This window comes from Melopsittacus undulatus, chromosome 4, assembly GCF_012275295.1.
Source record: "Melopsittacus undulatus isolate bMelUnd1 chromosome 4, bMelUnd1.mat.Z, whole genome shotgun sequence".
Taxonomy (NCBI): domain Eukaryota; kingdom Metazoa; phylum Chordata; class Aves; order Psittaciformes; family Psittaculidae; genus Melopsittacus; species Melopsittacus undulatus.
The window spans coordinates 50,337,529-50,350,263 of NC_047530.1; positions in this window are offsets into that span (position 1 = coordinate 50,337,529).

Genomic DNA, 12,735 nt, shown 5'->3' on the forward strand with positions numbered 1-12,735 from the left:
AAGGTTTTTTGAAAACAGTTTCAACACAGCAGCTGCTTCAGAGGAAAGCAGTCTACAATCATAATGAGGATTTTTTCTCCTTTTCTTCAATCCTGCCATGCTTTTCCCAGCTTGTATTTCTTAGGTGTATTTTTAATGCACCAAGAAAATGCTAGTCATGCGAAGACTCTATTTAGTGATATTTGGGTAATGTGAATTTCCAGACAGCACTTCAGTAGAGATAAGCAGTTGTGAGAGCAAAATGTTTCTGTCCTGTCCACAGCAGATACAGATAACTGATTGTTCCTCTCACTGAAATTACATTTTCTGTGTTTGAAAACAGCTATTGTTTTACCTCTTAGTTTTCTCTGAAGTTTAGCTGTTTAGGTGAATTTCAGTCTAAACCCAATTCCTACAGCTTTTCTTTCTAAGTATACTTTATGAAGCCTGATAATTGTTGTCTTTCTCTATTTTTTTTTCCCAATAGGACCACACTATCCTTGAGTATTCAAAATTGGACACAGCATCCCAGCTGGGGCACAGACAGCTTCAAGGAGAGCTGAAGAATTACTTAATGGTTTTGTAGGTGGCTATAAATTGCAGTAAGGGTTTGCCTTTTTTACAGGAGTGTAACATTGTTTACTCCTGTTCAGCCTATGATCTATGTTAATATCCAAATATTTTTCTGTCATGTTCTTACATAGCTTGACATTCCTCACCTTGTGTTTTTGCAGTTTATTATTCTTGCCTAAGTGTGGTGACCTATTTGTTTTTATTGAGTCACTCAACTTCTCCTGAAGTTGTTCTACAGTATATACCTGTTACCCCCCCCCCCCCCCCCCCGAGATTTCTTCCAGATATCTCATACTCAATTTGCTCATATGTTTCACATTTTATCTAGTATTTTGTGTAGGTACAAGTAGCATAAATGTGACTCTCTGCTCAACATAACAAACATTTACCACTGGCTCAGGTAAGGTACAATTCCCCACACGCACACTAATGTGCAGAAGTACTTGCTGTCCCACTCCATCCCCAGGTGAGCAAACGTTCTTCTGTTTACACAATTTCATTATAGAAATCTTTGTTTATATGCAGCAAAATCTCCTTTGTCCTGTGTAATTTAACTAATTTGTTGTTCTCTCTTAATAACAAAATACACATGCAAATCAATATTCTATCATCTCTCTCCAACTGATGTTTCTTACAAAATAAGCACTTTTAGTTTGTGTGTGTGTGTGTGTGTGTATAAGGATTGAAGAGAGAAGGAATTTTGTGAGTTAAATGTCATACTTTCTCCCACTGGGTACTTCAATGTTATAGATATTAGTTTTTATAATTAACAGTGACTATTATGAGGACTCTATGATAATAGTGGCTTTCAGTAGTGATATTTAGCAGGTTCTTCCTCTGGTTGGCTCTCCCTCTGTGTCTTTGTATTTGGTGCCTAAGTGCCTGCAAGGAAATCATTATTTTCTGTTAGATGTTTAATCACAAACCTTGCAAGGAAATTTGCTGTTTTCCAAACAGTGCAGAACTAATTTCATTACCACATTGACACGCTAGATACACTTGTCAGCTCTGAAGTCCCATCTTCTTAAGAGTCCCTAGCCTATAATCCCTGTGGAAAAGATTATTTTCAAATAATACAACAGCCTGATTTACTATATCCATCTTTCCTCCAGAGCTTTTCTTGCTGAATGTGACAGGTTATGGGGAACAGGGTAAGTTGCACAGAAATACATTTGGTGCCTGCAGTGAAACAATTTGTATATGTACTAGCTCTGTTCTCTTTGTGGTCAGATCCTCAGCCTTCTTTGAAGTCAGCAGTGATGCACAAAGAGGGTCTGGAGCTGTTCAAGCAGGGACAGTGGTTCTGCTTCTCTGCAGAGCTGGCTTACCTCAGCCTCAGGGAAGTCAACAGGTGCTGCAGGAGTGCAGCACCTCTAAAAATGCAGCACATGTCACAACTTTTTATCAGGTTTCTTCTAACAACCTCAAAATTGTTAGGGTACTAGAGGCAGTGCTGAGGAAAAGCAATTAGATACTCATCTGTGGCTTCAGTTCTCAAACATCTGGACTGGATGAGTCTACATCTGTAGCTGAGTATTTCAATCATTTAATGACTCCTCTTTACTGATCATTAGGTGTCACCATATAAGGTGTCACCTGAGTGTTCTGTCACACAAGTGTCTGAGTGAAGAAGAAAATTAATTTTCTCCCTGCAAGGGAGACTTCTAATGAGGTATTGGTCTTGTGTTTCAAGCTAATTGCTTTGAACACAAGAGTAATATTCATCTTGTTAGACTTCCTGAAGATCTAAGCTTAGTTTCCATAGCTCTATGATCTCAGCAAGTAATTTGATCTCACCACACTGCCTCTCCACTCCCAAACAAGTTGATATTAACACGCCTATTGCCTGTCACAATTCTGCATGCTCAAGGGCAGGATCTGTGTCAATAAACATGCATAGACTGTTTAGCACAAAAGGCCATTTTGGCCAAGGTCTTCAGCACTTACTGTAATATGAAATCTACATAATATAATTTACAGGAAGAAATTATAAACCCAATATTTAGCAAGTGTACTTAATTCCTTTCTGTCTTCTGAAAGATTGGAGAAAGACTTAGAAAAATGGAAGGTACAAAGGTGTTGTCACCTGACTGTAATTGTACAGAATTCCCCAGCAGGGATTCAGCCCTACAGCTATATTCAGGAGATGAAAAACATGTGAATTAAAAATATGTCTTTGTTTTTTTATATATATGTGTATGATAACCAAGCACATAGTTTTGTTATTTTCCCTAAAATAAAGATGGGAAACACAGAAACATCATAGGATTATCTCAGCCTTTTCTACATAATTCATAAAGACTGCAAATTGTAGAAAGGACAGTGATGCATACGTGATATTTTTGCCTCATTCTGCTTCTTTATCCCTGTTTTAACAGAAAAGCCTTATTTTTGTATGATGTGTAAATAATGCTAATAAAACAGTTTATCAAAGACAGAGATTTGTTTTCTCTCTATGCAGAATTCATCACATTTATGTTATGTGAAGTAACAATATTATACTGTAAATACATTTGCAAGCTGTAATGCTGCTGTTGGCTCCTACAGAAGCCTCTGAAGTTTTATGTAAGCCAGCCTCAGATTTCATGTGTGTTATGCATACAGGACAGCAGCTGAAGCTAGTTGAGATCTGTTGAAAAATGAGGGCAACAAAGCTATCTACCCCACTGCAGCATTATCTTCTGTCACTCTTCTCAGGTCATACTGAAACCCTTTTTTGTGACATGTTTCCTTTTTAACTTTGACCCCACTGAACATCTGTTTTTCTCATAGCTTTCCCTGTGGTACTGGGCAACAAGACTTGAATAACATCAGTCTGGCTTTGCACAGCTGCAATTGTCAATGAACTGCCAGCTAATACAGTTCAGGCTATCTTCACACGAATAACACCTTACAGGCAGCTTACCTCTCAGTATTATTCAATAACAATAGTACTTAAATGTCTCTATTTAGTTTGGGTCCTAATTGTACTAGGCATTTTCTCTGATTAAGCTATTTTTATGTGTTTATAAATTGTAATGTCTGATCTTGTTGATCCAGGGTGAAAGAATTCTACCCTCAGCCTTTGCCACAACTCCTTCTCTTTTGCCCCCTCCACTTTGCTCTTTCAACTATTCCTCTTACCATTTCCTCCCACAGCCTGTAAAATTATTCCAGTTTTAAGCAAACAAACAAACAAATGCTCTCATGTATGAAAAGAAACACACTGTTTAATATTACTGCCTTATTATTCAGTTGGGGAACTGAGATTTGGAGCAATTAAGTGACTTGCCAGAGGAAAAGGAGGAAGGATGCAGGAAGAAAATCTAGTTCCTCTGAGTCACAGTGCACCATCTTAAGTACAAACCTTCTTTGTTCTGACTTCACCTTACCTCCAAGCATTGCTCAGTCTCTTTATGCTCAGACTTTCCTTTCCTAGACTGTATCTCTTCTGATTTCAAAGGGTGACTTGTCACACAGGACAGGCACGAAGGAGAATAAGGGGTTGTTCTAGGCTTTTCATGTCTGGAATTTTTCTCTACTGCCACTGCTACAAGCTACAGTGAAAATTATGCCCTGGAATCACAGCTCTCCCTTCACAGTCTAAAATTTCCCCCCCTGTATCATGTTTGTTCACTGTACTTTTTGTTTGCTAGCTCCTGCCTGGCAAGCCTCATCTACCTGCTTTGTGCATAAATGTCAGGGATAATTCTGAAGGCTCAGCATGATTACCAGTTGCCCAGTTGTCATATTGGTCCATAGGATTTAACTTGCCATCCACAAAATGGCATGCATATATTTATTTGTAGTTTAAAAGTTCCCGTGCCTGTTGTCTCTAGATGCACAAACAAAAGGTTTCAGCCACATGTAAATACCCACTGCCTGAATTAATGTCCACTAATGAAATCCCTTCTTAACCAATCTCAACTAACATACTAAACCTTTCCACATCTTTAAATTCCTTCATGCTCTTCCTCAAAGACTGGAGGAAAGATAAACTGCAATGTGACCCGTAGGTGAAAAAACTTAGAAGCTGGTAGTCTAGTACTGAAGTGAATTCAAGGATCAAATATTATGTATTGCCCACTTACAGGCAGATTAGCACAAACTGCAACTTTGTCTCCTTTGCCTGAGGCAGTGAGTTCTCCCTTAGGTTTTTAGTATCATAGAATAGTTAGAGTTGGAAAGGACCTTAAGATCATCTAGTATGTGCAACTATCTATTATAAAATAGATCCAAAGTTAACAATCTAATTAAAAAAAAAGAAAAAGATATGCTGAGAACCTAAAATTTACTTGATTTCTAAAATAAACCCACATGAGCTCATGTATTAATGCACAGGGTGTAATGGCTTAACTCTGGTAGGCAGCTCAGCAGCACAGAGCTGCTCACTCATTTTCTCCCCATCCTCCCCAACAGGATTAGGAGTAGAATGAGAAGGGTGGAAGTGGGAAAAATTTTGTCTTCACATAAACAGTTTAATTATTTAAAAAAAGGGCAGAGGAGGGGAGTACAAAAAAAGGACGGGGAGGGGGAACCCCACAACAACAACAACAAAAAAAAAGACAAGAAAAACAAGTGATGCAATAGAAAATACTTGCTCACCACCAACCAACCAATGCCCAGCCAGTCCCTGAGCAATGGCAGCCCATGATAATCTCCAGCTTTATATGCTGAGCATAACATCATAGCTTCACTAAGGGGAAATCCTGCCTGACCAATTTGGTGGCCCTCTACGATGGGGCTGTGGAACTGATGGACAGGGGTGGAGCAGTTGACGTCATCTACCTGGACTTGTGAAAAGCATTCGACACTGTCCACACAACATCCTTGTCTCTAAATTGGAGAGACATCAATTTGATAGGTGGACCACTCGGTGGATAAAGAACTGGCTGGATGGCTGCATACAAAGAGTTGTGGTCAACGGTTCAATGTTCAGTTGGAGGCCAGTAACAAGTGGTGTCCCTCGGGGATCGGTGTTGAGACAAGTCTTGTTCAACATCTTTGACGGTGACATGAACAGTGGGATTGAGTGCATGCTCAGCAAATTTGCTGGTGACACCAAGCTGTGTTGATACGCTGGAGGGAAGGAATGCCATCCAGAGGGACCTTGACACGCTTGTGAGGTGGGCTGATGCCAACCTCATGAAGTTTAACCATGACAAGTGCAAGGTCCTACACATGGGTCGGAGCAATCCCAGGCACAGCTACAGGTTGGGCAAAAAGGAAATTCAGAGCAGCCCTGCGGAGAAGTACTTGGGGGTGTTGGTCAATGAGAAACTTAACATGAGCCAGCTTCAGTGTGCTTACAGCCCAGAAAGCCAACTGTATCCTGGGCTGCATCAAAAGAAGCGTGACCAGCAGGTCAAAGGAGGTGATCCTGCCCCTCTACTCTACTCTCATGAGACCTCACTTGGAGTATTGTGTGCAGTTCTGGTGCCCTCAACATAAAAGGACATGGAACTGTTGGAACAAGTCCAGAGGAGGCCACGAGGATGATCAGGGGACTGGAGCACCTCCCGTATGAAGACAGGCTGAGAAAGTTGGGGCTGTTCAGCCTCGAGAAGAGAAGGCTGCGTGGAGACCTCATAGCAGCCTTCCAGTATCTGAAGTGGGACTAGAGGGATGCTGGTGAGGGACTCTTCATTAGGGACTGTAGTGATAGGACAAGGGGTAACGGGTTGAAACTTAAACAGGGGAGGTTTAGATTGGATATAAGGAAGAAATTCTTTACTGTAAGGGTGGTGAGGTACTGGAATGGGTTGCCCAGGGAGGTTGTGAATGCTCCATCCCTGGCAGTGTTCAGGGCCAGGTTGGACAGAGCCTTGGGTGATATGGTTTAGTGTGAGGTGTCCCTGCCCATGGTAGGGGGGTTGGAATTTGATGATCTTAAGGTCCTTTCCAACCCTAACTATTCTATGATTCTATGATCATATTGTATGGACTATCCCTTTGGTCAGCTGGGGTCAGCTGTCCCAGCTGTGCCCCCTCCCAACTCCCTTTGTATCCCCAGCCTACTCACCGGTGGGGTGGTATGAGGAGCACTGTGTGAGCAAATTACTAAATAGATGTGGACAGCTCTGAAGATCCTTTATAACTATTTTTAAAATCATAATATTCTTTCATTTTTATGAGTGAAGAATGGGTACAAGATTTGCACCAGTATATAAAGTATACTAACTAAACAATAGTTGTGACTGATAAAATAATAGGTGATAAAACTGAGAAGTGCAAAGCAAACTGCTACTAACAGCAAGAGCTTTAAGATATTCCAAATGTAACAGAATGCATTTGGGTTTTAAGCAACAGGAGAGAGTCCTTCAGAAGTTTGGCTTCAGCAGACTTACCCAGTGAGGAGGAGCTCACCCAGGATTTGTTTGCATTCACTATTGCCAAAGTACAACTTCTCCAGCTAATTCTTCCAGTTGTCTTTTCACATGCATAATGTGATTCCTCTGAACTTCTCTGATCTTCTGAAATTCTCCTAATATGTTCTTTAACTGGTAAGCTCAGTACTTCTCTTGCTCATACAGTTTCTCCTTCAATTCCTGCCTGATTTGTAAGCATTCGTAGAATCATCGAATCATGGAACGGTTCTGGTTAGAAAGGGCCTTAAGACCATCTAGTTCCAACACCCCTGCCATGGGCAGGGACACCTCACGCTAGATTGTGTTGCCCAAGGCTGTGTCTAGCCTGGCCTTGAATGCTGTCAGGGGTGGAGCATTTAGCACTTCTTTGGGCAACCTGTTCCATCCAGTGCCACTGCCCTCACAGTAAGGAACTTCTTCCTTATATATAACCTGAACTTCCCCTCTTTTAGTTTGAACCTACTACCCCTTGTTCTATCACTACAGTACAAATGGCTCTCATTTCCAAACATATTCATGTCTAACGGATCTATCTCTTGACATAGTTTATTATTCCTATACTGAGAAATCTGGCAGGACATTTCCATGATCTCTGCTTTCTTTTGTTCACTGATTTCATCCAAGTTTTTATCCTGCAGTTCTAATTGTTTGGTTTTGTTTTCTCTATCTTTCAGTATGTTCCTGGCATCATCTACCTCTCTCTGTAGGCCTGCTACTGATGTCCTCACACAGCTCGCACTGGCCTGCAATTGCCTGTCCCATCCTTCAAAACTTCACTTTCTTTCAGTAAATTCTGATTTTCAGTATCCAGCATTGCTACTTTTTATTTAAGATGCCATATTTGATTCTGTAAGTTTTAATTTCTCAGAGATAGTTTATTAACCAGCAAGGTTTCCATGTTGGAAGGAGAAAGCATGGATAAGTTGGCATGACACTGCTGCTCTCTGAAAGCTTCCAGCCTGCTCAACTGTGCTGACTGCACAGTCCCATGGTTTCCAACTGCCTGCTCCCACTGCCTGGCTGTGGCTTGCAAGATGTTGTGATTAAAAAAAATAAAAAAAAATAAAAAATCAGGTCTCAGTAAGAAAATTAAGAGCTTTCAGGTAAAATGCCTTCATTAGAAATCAATGAAGAGTTAAACAGTGAGCTGAAATATATCATTTTCAGAACAGCTGACCATGCTAGGTTTGATGCTCTTGGTATGTTTAATGAATGAACGTTCAGAGGACTGTAATGAACAGTGAAGTGATCCCCTTTTTTAGGTGACATAGCATTCTGTAGTATCATGAAAACTAAGAAATTTTGAAGGTACCTCTACAGATGCTATAAGAAGAAGTACATTTTGACAGATAAAAAATGCATGTTAGAGCAATTCCAGCTGAACTGTAGACAAGATTCTTAGATAACGATAACCATTTAGGAGGCAAATGTGGGAATCATGGTGGATATATCAATAAAGGAACAATCCCCATACCTTTAGCAGCAGCATGGAGAATTCATACTGGATTTAAAAAACAGAAAAAAGATAGGCGAGTCCCACCTTCACATACTCCAATACCTGGAGCAGCAAAGTGGGCTGTATTGAACTGTCTACCCTATTGTCCAGTGGAGACCTGTGGCACCTTTAGGGCATCCATGAGTTGGAAGAATTAATGAGGTTTCCCAATCCAGCTCATCAGCCTTCCAAGTTTCCTTATTGTGTCTGTCAGGAGTTCTTTTGCTTCGATTATGAGCGTTCTCTGTGGGATAGAGTCCACAGTTTCCATTAACTCGGCACACATTCACACCAAATCCTTGATGTGATGTGTTATGCCTCTCCCAGCACTCAACTGAACTCCTGTTTGACATGACTTGTAACAGGCTGTGCACATCCCCATGCCAAATGTCTCCTCTTCATTCTCAATAGCTGAAGTGAATCAGTGACAAAGATACTTGTATTTTATTTTTGTTTTCACACATTTTGTAATACTATGGAAAAGAAAAGGAAAGGAGAAGGGAAAGCAGGTATTCATGAGATGGAGCCTGAGCATTACTGGAGGATTTTATTCAGCTGCAATATACCTTTTTGTCTGAATGAATTTAGGTGAGCTGTATTAATACTAAGCTTCTGTCCTCCCCCTCTTTTCTTCCGCTTGTTGGCAATGTATCTCACTGTTGTTTGAAACCAATTAGCAGGTGCATGGCACTGCAGAAACAGCAACTTTCCAAAGGATCTTCACTGTCTCTGCTGATTCTCCTTCACTACTGTTATATAATCCTCTCCTTCTGGATGAATTATTCTTCCATTTTATGCTGTTCTAGCATGAAATTACAAAACCCCATGCCACAAATTAGATTTCTGCAGGGATATCAGGTGTATCAAGAAAAGCAATTCCAAGTGGCCTCAAAATACTGCCCTTTTTAAATGTCTCTTGTATGGGAGCATCCACTAATCTTGTAGGGAAAACAGGGGAAGAAAAGGCAATAGGGTCAAGAAAGATTGTGGTATGTTTTGCACTGTGAAGTTTGAGCTTGTTAGCCTTCTTTTCAGTGTGCAAAGTCCTTACTGTTTTTAATAAGTCTGGGACAAGCAGCAGTTCTGTATGTAGAGCAACTCATTTCTATTAAAATATCTTTGAACAAGTCCCTTTAAAACACTTACTTCACTAAGGAGGGTGGGGGAAGAGAGGACATTCAGAAACGTGCAATGAATTTCTACAGAAGGAAAACCTTGTTAGGAGGATATAAGGTTGTGTCTCAACTTATTTTAACCCATACATGATTCATTCATCATAGCTAACTGTCACTAAAACAATACTCCACCAGCTGCACAAAACCCAGGGGAGACAAAAGAGTGATAATCACTGAAAAACCCTGCTGATGTCACCTCACCTGGCTTCAGACTGCATCTTGAAGACTCCATGGGGCAGTTTCAGAAGCGCAGCCTCCCTGCCTGTGTTGTATATCGATGCGGGAGAGAAAGACAAACTCGTGTAGACAACCATGTGGGAATATTGTAATTTGAGTAGGATAAAAGGGTTCAGCCTTCAAAACCAAAAGAAGGTACTCCTTGGACTACTGTTGCTTGTCATAAAATGGGGAAAGAAATAACTATATTTAACATTAATTAATCTATTTGTATTAGTAGAACAGAAGTCCCAAATTCTAATTTTCTATTTAAAAGGAAGTTGGTAAGCCAGAGAGTTACACCAGAGCCAAACTGGACCTGGTGTATTTAAGGGAGTATTCACAAGGTTTGGTGGGAGGGAGGAATAAAACACACAAGAGACAAATGCCATGTTGAATAACATGGAAACACTCCGTAACGAGTGAAATCATAAAGGCTTTATATGTACTAAACTCATTTCTTATTCAAGAAAACGACTGTTCATGTCAAAAGGAAGTTGGTGAAGGAACGAAGGAAATGAAGATTTGTCCCTAAGTTAATTCCATGCTTCTCTTGCTTTGGACTGATAAGCACCAAATTAACTTTGTGCTAATCAAGAGGATAGAAAATGTTACGGAGATGGATGATTTCTGCAGATTATGATAAAAAGAAGTATTTATGACATTCAGACAATACAGTAGTATGTTTCTCTTGAAATAGTTTTACAATATTTCAAACTTTGCATGCATGAGAATAGAAAGTCTTGAGAAGCCTTTTTCTTTTCCTCCTCTCTCCAGATCCCTGTATCCCCTATCTCCCTTCTCAGTGCTTCACCACTTCCATTCACAGAACAGCAGGAGAGAGAAACAAATAGAAAATCTTGTTCTGCTTTTATCATATTCAATACTTGACCCAAGAAATCAGGAAGCAATTAAAAGTTTCTGTTTCAACTTCCCATCCTGTTCAAATCCTTGCTCTAATTTTGTTTGTCTGAAACTTTGCTCTTTTAAAAGCTTGCCAGTGTGTATGGATGTGTGTGTGTACTTAACAGACATGTGTATGTCCTTGTTCTTTCAGTCAAGTGATATTACAAAATGTCTTTTCATTTCTAAGAGGATTCAGACATCTTTGTAGTAAACACGTCCTTTAACAGAATTCTCAATGCTTTTCAAAATGTCTCTAATGATTTCTAATTTACTGACATTTTCCCTGAGCCCCTCATCAATTTAACTATTCAAATTGCTAACACTGTTAACAATTCCTCTGTCTCCAGTAGACCCACTGCAGACCTTGAAATCCCTCTGCTGCCTCTGCAGACAAGAACACATCTGGTTGTGCATCCATACCATGCTGGATCAGAGTATTTATTAGCCTGGCAGCAGTGTCTCATCACCATGCAGTATGATGATTAACGGCTTCATTTGCACCATTGCTATCCAGAAGGGCCTCTCACGGGCCCATTTCCTCCCCTCATTTCTATCTTACAGTGGTGTAATTCTACTTATTTCAACACATAAAGAACAGCATGAGTGCAGGGGTCTGTATTTCTAAGGGGCTGTGGGGAAGATTTTGAAGAACATTTGGAGCACCATGTCAAATTGCCTTCCCTGCCTTTGAAAAAGTCCAGATGTCTGTATTTCAGGGGAGATTTGAAGGGGAAGCAGATGCAGGCTGACCTGTCTTCAGACAAAAGCTCAAATTTTCAAAATGGCCCAGGGCATACTCTGCTGGACTTTAGGGCTGAAGATACTGAGACAAGCCAGGCATGACCTTGCTGCACATCAGCTGAACTTTGCTAATTGCTCCTACCCTGTAGTATAGAAAAAGCATTTGGAAATGGTTCATCAGAGGCAGTTCAGTCCTTGGAGTATTTTGCATTTCTGCTTTCTAGACAAAGCTCTCACTCCAAGGTAGTGGCTTACCTCCAAATTTCCTGGGCAGAAGAGCTTGTATCTATGGTGGTATACATGCAGCTACCAAGTGATGTGACAGGTTCCTAAAAGAGACTCTCCTGCTTGTACATGCAGAGCAAATTGATGAACTCCCTCTGCTGCTGCTGCAACAGTCAATGAAACCAAACAAACTCAGACAGGGACTGGATGGTCTGCAGCAGACAGCCAGGAAAGTGGCTGTAAAGAAGCAGGGCTTCAGGAGACAATCCCTTCAGAAGTGCTGCCCAGTAATTAGGGCATGAGGAACTTCAGATAAAGATTTCTAGAGTCTGACTCTTAACCACAAGCTTCCTGTTAACGAAGTTACTTAAACCTTGTGGGTCTTGGTTTCCTTGCTTGTGAATTTGCAGTTCAGATACCCATCTTGGGGTTATATAATTGGCATATGTTCACAAAATTCTTTATGATACTACAAGGGATGTTACTGGCTATGTGCAAGGTGTGTTATTTGAAGGGCATATGTGAGGTTTTAGTCTGTCTTGATAGCCGTGTGTTCTGTAAAACTAGAATAATAAAAATTTCTCAGCAGCTTGAATGAATGGTCTCAATACCTCTGGAGTTATGGGTAACTGAAAAGTTCTTCACAGAAAGCAGAAGTCTGACTCTCTGAATAGTGTCTTCTTGAAAAACAATTTTGTTTTTGTGAAAAACGAGGTTAGAAACAAATCTAGGAAAATAATGGCAGAATTAAGTTTCACATTTTCACTCAAGTAGCTTTCTGAGGAAGACAAAAACCATCATTTTGTAGCCCTGATGACTTCCCATGTAGACTCCAAAGTTCATAACGAGGCTCTAAAATCCCTATGTGGAATTAATCCATTCCCATGTAACACTTTTGAATCATATTATATAGGAGGAACTGGAGAGGAATCTGGTCCTCAATCAGATATTTTATGAAAATATGCAGACACAAATTACGAACTTCAGGGCTAGATCAAAATTTAAAAAAGTCACCAAGGAAAAAAGAAAGAAAGTAAAAGCAGCCACACCTTCAAGATCTGATAAACAGGGCTGTGAG